General features: G+C 50.4%; 1 protein-coding gene across 1 annotated transcript in view; it reads left to right on the top strand.

Annotated features, from left to right (window-relative positions):
* The window catches only part of LOC306842210 (ryanodine receptor 2-like), a gene marked incomplete at its 5' end in the record, with an annotated part of 116,349 nt that overhangs the window by 69,244 nt on the left and 41,105 nt on the right, over positions 1–6,000 (top strand).

Genomic DNA, 6,000 nt, shown 5'->3' with positions numbered 1-6,000 from the left:
ACATTAGGACAGGTGAGGGCAGGTACATCGGGACAGGTGGAGGCAGGTACATCGGGACAGGTGGAGGCAGGTACATCGGGACAGGTGGAGGCAGGTACATTAGGACAGGTGGGGGCAGGTACATTGGGACAGGTGGGGGCAGGTACAGTAGGACAGGTGGGGGCAGGTACAGTAGGACAGGTGGGGGCAGGTAAATTAGGTCGGGTGGAGGCAGGTACATTAGGACGGGTGGGGGCAGGTACATCAGGACAGGTGGGGGCAGGTACATCAGGACAGGTGGGGGCAGGTACATCGGGACAGGTGGGGGCAGGTACATCGGGACAGGTGGGGGCAGGTACATTAGGACAGGTGGAGGCAGGTACATCGGGACAGGTGGAGGCAGGTACATTAGGACAGGTGGGGGCAGGTACATTGGGACAGGTGGGGGCAGGTACATCGGGACAGGTGGAGGCAGGTACATCGGGACAGGTGGAGGCAGGTACATCGGGGACAGGTGGAGGCAGGTACATCGGGACAGGTGGAGGCAGATACATCGGGACAGGTGGGGGCAGGTACATTAGGTCAGGTGGAGGCAGGTACATCGGGACAGGTGGGGGCAGGTACATTAGGTCAGGTGGAGGCAGGTACATTAGGACAGGTGGAGGCAGGTACAGTAGGACAGGTGGGGGCAGGTACAGTAGGACAGTTGGGGGCAGGTACATTAGGACAGGTGGGGGCAGGTACAGTAGGACAGTTGGGGGCAGGTACAGTAGGACAGTTGGGGGCAGGTACAGTAGGACAGGTGGGGGCAGGTACAGTAGGACAGGTGGGGGCAGGTACAGTAGGACAGTTGGGGGCAGGTACAGTAGGACAGGTGGGGGCAGGTACAGTAGGACAGGTGGGGGCAGGTACAGTAGGACAGGTGGGGGCAGGTACAGTAGCTCGGAATTCAGGATGTCGGTATGCCTCAAGGCCTTGGATTAGCTGCGCGCCAAAACTTTCGAACAAAGAGAAGCGTGCTGTGAAACAGGAAGCAGAGTTGTATCCTCGGACGTCGCCAGACGACGTTTGAGGGAGACAGAACACTGGTTGTCCTGGGGTTTTATCCCTCCCAAACTTCACACCTATGTGTTAGGTGTGACAAAGCCTTCTGGGAGTACCTGCAAGGCATGCTGGGATAAAGAGTCTTTTGTCATGGTTCTCCAAAGAGACACAGCCTGAACTTTGTCATCCTGGCTGGACCCAACATCCCCCCTGGCCTGAAGAGCGGGATGCAGGTCATGGTCTTCAGGGCACTATGGGCCACCAGTCCACGTGCTTTGGAGATACTTGTACAAAAGTTAATTTAGCAAACAGTCCATAAATTCAAGAGGCATTTGGTCTGGGCAGACATTGAGGTAAAGTCTGGGCAGACTGTCTAACTATGTCTAACGCTAAACATCAAAACATAATCAGGCATTAGCCAAGCTTTGCTGCTCAATGTGCATTCTTGGACAAAACACATAATAAATAAAGAGGAAGAGAGAAAGAGAAGAGTTTCATATGTAGATTTGTGGGCTAACTCCTTGACTGGGCAGGAGAAAGCCTGTGTGTGTTTGTGGCATGTCAGTAATGTGTAATGTACATGTACAGGTAGAGTCTCACTATAGATGTGATGCCACAAAACTAAAAAAACAACAACAACAAAGGCGTGGGTAGAGTGACTGGGTTTTAAAGTGGAGGCTACTCTCCCCTCCCCGGTGTGGAGTCAGGACCTGGTTCTTTGTAAGGGCTGGAGGCCTGCCACTGTCTTACCCCATCTATCACCCCCCTTGGAATTGTGTTAGTCATCTCACTGCTGAGACCTGCTTCCTTATGAAGCTCTTGGGAACTCTGGTTATACCTACCCATCTGTCTTAGGCTTCGGCCATCCCGAGAGTCCCTCTTGGGAACTCTGGTTATACCTACCCTTCTGTCTTAGGCTTCGGCCATCCCGAGAGTCCCTCTTGGGAACTCTGGTTATACCTACCCTTCTGTCTTAGGCTTCGGTCATCCCGAGAGTCCCGTTCAGGTCTGTCAGTGATTGACTCCTCAGGCTGGAACCTACCCTATGGCTGGCTCAACCCTTCACCCCCCTGGCTCTGTCGTCTTCTCTGCCAGCGACGTGGTCTCTTGGACTTCTTCATAGCACGAGGCAATTTGTTGCCTTCAAGTGCTACGTCACCTTTGTGACACTCAGGGTGTATGTGTGGGAACCTGCAGGTAGTAGGAGAGGGCCTGCTGTAATCTCTGCCGGAGGGGGCTGAGAAGTCACCCCCCTTCCCATGGGGTGATTCAAACCTGTCAAGGTGTGAAAAAGTGTGACAGCGTTTTGTCAAAGGGAGGGGCTCTACAGTCAAAGTCTTTCTGTTCAGGGTTGACAGGGGGAACAAGACTATGTTCAGTCCTTGGACTATCCTGGCTGCTCGGTTTTCTACTGAGCTTTTTCAGCAGGGTTGTTTGATCTTTTAAGGGGCTTGGTGCACGATCAGAGTCGTATCCTGATGACGTGGCTTGCTCCATGTTTACCAGTGCTCCTTGAATTAATTCAAAAGCGTCTAACACCTTCTGCTTGGCAGTTTGTAGGTGCTGACGAAGAGATTTGTTCTCTTTGTGCAAGGATTGAATCCTTGGCTGGAGTGTCTCCATTGAGGCCCTGACACTCTGTCTGGTCCGTAGACCATGAGTAACAGCCTGGTGAGTCGTCTGAAGACTCATAAGTCCTCTGGTCATCCAACATGTCTGTCTCCTTCCTCCAGGGATCTGGTTCAGTATCCTATCCTTTGTGTAGGGCTTCCTCAGCTGGCGTGGGGGCTGCGGTGCGTACCTGCTCCTCCCGAATCCTGGGTACCATGACACTTTCTTTCATATGTCTGGCTAACCTGCAGCTTTCTTGCAGTATTTTATTCTCCTCCTGCAGGGCCTTGCATTCGACTTGCAAGGTCTTAAGTCTATCCTGCATCCTTTTGAAGCCGTCCTTTAGGATCTGGTTATCTTCTTGCACCTGGGCGAGCTGTGCCTGGTGTCTATTTTGCTGCAAATATGATTTGCGCTGAAAAAGGAGGAGAAGTTGGCCGAGAACATTTGAACATACTCAACCAACTCATTTAATGAGCACCCTCCTCCACCCTCAGCACCCCTGTTTTATCCCTCCCAAACTTCACACCTATGTGTTAGGTGTGACAAAGCCTTCTGGGAGTACCTGCAAGGCATGCTGGGATAAAGAGTCTTTTGTCATGGTTCTCCAAAGAGACAGCCTGAACTTTGTCATCCTGGCTGGACCCAACATTGGTAACTTCAGTAGGACACCGTCGTTGCTTGTGAAGGTCTGATCTCTGGCACCTGTATCGGCCTTGTATCGGCTACCTGTCAGCTCTACCTGTCAGCTCTACCTGTGAGCTCTACCTGGAGCTCTACCTGTGAGCTCTACCTGTCAGCTCTACCTGTCAGCTCTACCTGGAGCTCTACCTGTCAGCTCTACCTGTGAGCTCTACCTGTCAGCTCTACCTGTGAGCTCTACCTGTCAGCTCTTCCTGTGAGCTCTACCTGTCAGCTCTACCTGTCAGCTCTACCTGTCAGCTCTTCCTGTGAGCTCTACCTGTCAGCTCTACCTGTCAGCTCAGCTCTACCTGTCAGCTCTACCTGTCAGCTCAGCTCTACCTGTCAGCTCTACCTGGGAGCTCTACCTGTCAGCTCTACCTGGGAGCTCTACCTGTGAGCTCTACCTGTGAGCTCTACCTGTCAGCTCTACCTGTGAGCTCTACCTGTCAGCTCTACCTGTGAGCTCTACCTGTCAGCTCTACCTGTGAGCTCTACCTGTGAGCTCTACCTGTCAGCTCTACCTGTCAGCTCTACCTGTCAGCTCAGCTCTACCTGTCAGCTCTACCTGTCAGCTCTACCTGTGAGCTCAGCTCTACCTGTCAGCTCAGCTCTACCTGTCAGCTCTACCTGTCAGCCTACCTGTCAGCTCTACCTGTCAGCTCTACCTGTGAGCTCAGCTCTACCTGTCAGCTCTACCTGTCAGCTCTACCTGTGAGCTCAGCTCTACCTGTCAGCTCTACCTGTCAGCTCTACCTGTGAGCTCAGCTCTACCTGTCAGCTCTACCTGTCAGCTCTACCTGTGAGCTCTACCTGTGAGCTCAGCTCTACCTGTCAGCTCTACCTGTCAGCTCTACCTGTGAGCTCTACCTGTGAGCTTAGTATTATACCTTTAAACTGAGTTGTGAATATAGAACCATGTTACTCTAAGGATGGAGATGAACTCTGTCCCTTCCTTCCTTCCTTCCCTCCTTCCTTGCTTCCTTCTTCCTTGTCTGTTTCCTGGACTGAGCTGTGGTCTGTGGTTACTGTTCGTGTCCTTCATTATTAATCATTTCATTTGAATAACTCTTTTTTTATGTTTTAATGTTTTGACTTATTTTCTCCCAGGTGTTGAATTTAAAGTCCTGATTTGGTTTTTGTCCTGCGTCACATTGCGTAGCAGCCTTACAGCGTTTTATGTCTTAATCTTATCACAGTTTCATATTCTTATTTGTTGGTAGATATGAAATAATCTAGTAGTTAAGAATAAAATATGAGCAGACATCACTTGGTTTAATGTGTTTGGAATAAGCCTGAAAGTGCATTTCCTCCTGACCTTCAGCAGGGAGGATCAGACTGGCTCAGTGTGTGCTTACAATCCCACCTGAGATGATGTGAGTCTTTATTGTGTCTTAGTCCTGAATAGTCAGAGTTCAAAGATGAACCCAAAGTGAAACCAGGTAGATATGATCTAATGGGACTTCCTCAAGAGTTCTGATCTTCTTGACTGTTGAATACAGGGTCAGTGATTCTGGTTCTCTTCTTTCAGGCAGAATGTTGAACTGGCCTGACACTGATCAACCCAGCAGCAGGATTATCAGATTATCAGATTAGGGTCAACAGGAAAAGTCGTTGGCCTGGCTGCATGGTGGGAACGAGGCTTGGCATGAGAGGGGAACTATTTGAGGATTTAGAGAGTTCTGGATGCAGGGTTAAAGTCCAGGCTCTGAATCAGGCAAGCATGGAGCTGTGTCAGGGTGAACGTGGATGCAGTGAGACTGCCCATGAAGTGGAGACACACAGTTGGGTTTACAGGGAAAAGGGTAAAGACTGAGGCCATCTGGTGGACAGGTGGAAAGGGGGCAGGGGGCCTTGGTAAGACAGAATGTGGATCCTTTTGGCTGTGCACTTTCATTCTTGTTCCAGACCTGCAGACCAGTTTAGCAAGCAGTCTCACTGTGATGATGTATCTGTCCATATTTCTGTTATAGTTGAAGTTACTGTGTCTCATCCTCTTCTCTGACACTCTTTGACTTTGCACTTTTGCAGTATTTAAGCTCAGTCAGAGCAGCTGTTCAGCCTTCTCCAACCCAGACCTCTCAAGGCTAAAGAGGAGCAATAAACCAGGACATTCTGGTTGAATATTCAGATTTCAATAAAATGTAAAATCAAACAACCAACTAAAACAATAACAGAAGTACAGCAAGTAACAACCACTTAACATGCTGCAAATAAATCCTTGATGCAAATTGAGACAGTCAGAAAACAAATGCAACAGAAAACGCAACATATCACTTCACATAAACAGACGTGCTCCAGGCCTGTAGGAGGCGCCATATCCTGCTGGATATGGGTAGAACATATTTGATGTAGAAAATAAGCCCCACAGTGGCCAGCTGTATCTCAGTGGTAGAGTTAGTCGTCTCTCAGCTGGAAGGTGGGAGACTCGATCCGCACCCCCCCCCCCCCCCCCCCCCCCCCCCCCCCCCCCTTTGTCCTGGACCTCCAGGTGGTTCAAGGTTCAGATAGAGCCTTGTCTTCTCTCAGATCAATAATAAGGGTCTTCCAGCCCCTGCAGTCCTGGAGCACTTCTGTCGTGACGGGGGGCAGCGTCTCACTGTTGTGTGTGTTTCCTTGCTAACGTGTTTGCAGAATGTTTGACGTCGATGTTTCTGTTTCATCTTTCAGCTGAACTTTTGTCCT

The sequence above is a fragment of the Symphodus melops genome (genome assembly GCF_947650265.1).
Source record: "Symphodus melops genome assembly, chromosome: 21".
Lineage (NCBI taxonomy): Eukaryota > Metazoa > Chordata > Actinopteri > Labriformes > Labridae > Symphodus > Symphodus melops.
The sequence above is the reverse complement of the archived record's forward strand: the minus strand, read 5'-3'. Positions and strand labels throughout refer to the sequence as shown.